Source organism: Pan troglodytes, chromosome 3, assembly GCF_028858775.2.
Source record: "Pan troglodytes isolate AG18354 chromosome 3, NHGRI_mPanTro3-v2.0_pri, whole genome shotgun sequence".
Lineage (NCBI taxonomy): Eukaryota > Metazoa > Chordata > Mammalia > Primates > Hominidae > Pan > Pan troglodytes.
In genome coordinates, this window is record NC_072401.2 from 77079166 (window position 1) to 77081612 (window position 2447).

Below are 2447 nucleotides of genomic sequence, written 5' to 3' on the forward strand. Positions count from 1 at the left end.
CCCAGCAGCACTGAAAGAGGTTAGGGTATGCTGGGAAAACTAGCCATAGGCAGTGGCCCTCGGGGCTTCCAGCCCTGGCCAGGCATTTTGCTGATCATTAGTGGTCCACGGGATTTCTGGATTTCATACATGTTAATTATTCTTCTTCTCCTCTTATTCCCAGTGTTTCAGCTCTGGGATTCTCTGAAAACAATGTGCTTCTCCATTCCTTTATATTCTACATTCCAGGTTTGGAATTCAGGTCTCCAGTCATTGTTTCTGGTTTTGATGTTGATGGCTCCTACATTCTTTCTTCGATAGCTGGCCCCGTCTCTTGGGCTATGTGGACCTAGGCTGGACTCATTCCCTTGAGCAGGCATTTGGCTCATATTCAAGTTCTCAAAACTGAGCCCAGTTTGCTGTAGGAGCTATATGAACAGGTGTGTGTGTGTGTGTGTGGCTGTGCACGTGTGTGCCCACACATGTGTGTTGCTGTGCACGTGTGTGCACACTGGTGTGTGTGTGTTCCCCTCCAGTGTGGCACTTTCTGTCAGCTCTTTCATTCTCTTCATAGCCTCTCTGTTAATACATTCATTCCCAATCCTTTGAAACATTTCACCTTTAAACCCACAAGAATGTTAAGATTCTATCTAGGCTTCAGGAATTATATATTTCAAAAGTCACTTCAGTCGCATGACTATTAACCTAGAAACATTAACATTTTTGAATCTTTCAAGTTGTTCTATGAGCGAATTCAAAGGTGTCCTTTTCTTTTCTTTCTTTGTTTAGTAAGTTAACTAATCATTCAGGCATTGATCTTATTTTTGATGTTAAGAAAACCCACAGTACTCACTTGCACCATATAGGTTTCTGACGTCTCTCAGAATGACTTGTAATCAGGAAAAAAAAAGTGATGTTTTCCAAGTAAAGAAGATAATTCTCCAGGAATGGAGTTAAGAGAGATTACATGTAAGTATTGCCTAGGAATGCGTTTAATACAGTAACTTCTTAATGTGATGAAACAGTGTAAATACATTTTATTTGCAATGTCCTTGAAACAGCTTATCAAGGCACTCTGCTATGGAATGAATTACTTCTCTCCTGGTTAAGAGAACCAAGTGCTCCAAAGAGAACTTAACATCATTTTAAGGAATATACCTCCAAAAGAAAGGGAAAGAGAAGCTAAACCTTACTAAAACATTGAAAACCTAGTGTGCTTAAATGAAATGGTTCAATATGTTTTATCCAGATGAGGATATGCAATACAAAAATTTAATATATGGAAAAATTGATATATGGATATATATTGGAAAAAATTGGATATGTGAAATATAGTTGTTGCATTCTAACTTCTTAGGAGCCCTTTGATATCTCATGGATATCTAATCTTTTATTTCAGCTATTCAGGTATGTGTAATTTTGTAATAAATTTTATTAACATATTTTATAAATGGAAAAGCACATTTTAATGTTGAAGCAGAGACTCCTTTTAAAAATAACTTTTTCTCACTCCCGTAATCCCAGCACTTTGGGAGGCCGAGGCAGGCAGATCACGAGGTCGGGAGATCGAGACCATCCTGGCTAACATGGTGAAACCCTGTCTTTACTAAGAATACAAAAAAATTAGCCGGGCACAGTGGTGGGCACCTGTAGTCCCAGCTACTCGGGAGGCTGAGGCAGGAGAATGGTGTGAACCCAGGAGGTGGAGCTTGCAGTGAGCGGAGATCGCGCCACTGCGCTCCAGCCTGGGCGACAAAGTGAGACTCCATCTCAAAAAAATAAATAAATAAAAAATAACTTTTTCTGGCTGGGCATGGTAGCTCATGCCTATAATCCCAGCACTTTGGGAGGCCAAGGCAGGAGGATTGCTTGAAGCCAGAAGTTTGAGACTGACCTGGGCAACAAAGTGAGACCCTATCTCTACAAAAAATTTAAAAATAGCCAGGTGTGGTGGCACCACCTGCAGTCCCAGCTACCCAGGAGGCTGAGGTGGGAGGATTGCTTGAGCCCAGGAGTTTGGAGGCTGCCATGAGCTATGATTATACCACTGCACTCCAGCCTGGGCAACAGAGCCAGACTCCATCTTTAAAATAATAATTATTATAATTATTATTATTATTATTTTTCTGTAAAAAGCTACACATAAATTTATTCAGGAGAATATAAAAGGCACCCATAATCACAGTATCAGGAGAACCATTATTAACATTTTGGTGTCCTCCTTCCAGTTATTTTTATGCATAAATTTTTTAAATTAGGAGATCATGACATGTACGCAGTTTTATATCCTGGTTTCTTGTTATTCTTTTGTTTCTGCTTACCACATGGTATGAAGGTTTTTCCATGTCATTACATTCTTTTAAAGTGTTGTATCATTGGCTACGTAGTTTTCCATTGTATGAATGTACCTGCTATGAATAACTTGGGTTCTTCCTGATTTTTTATTTGTTTGGTTGTTTGTTTGTTAT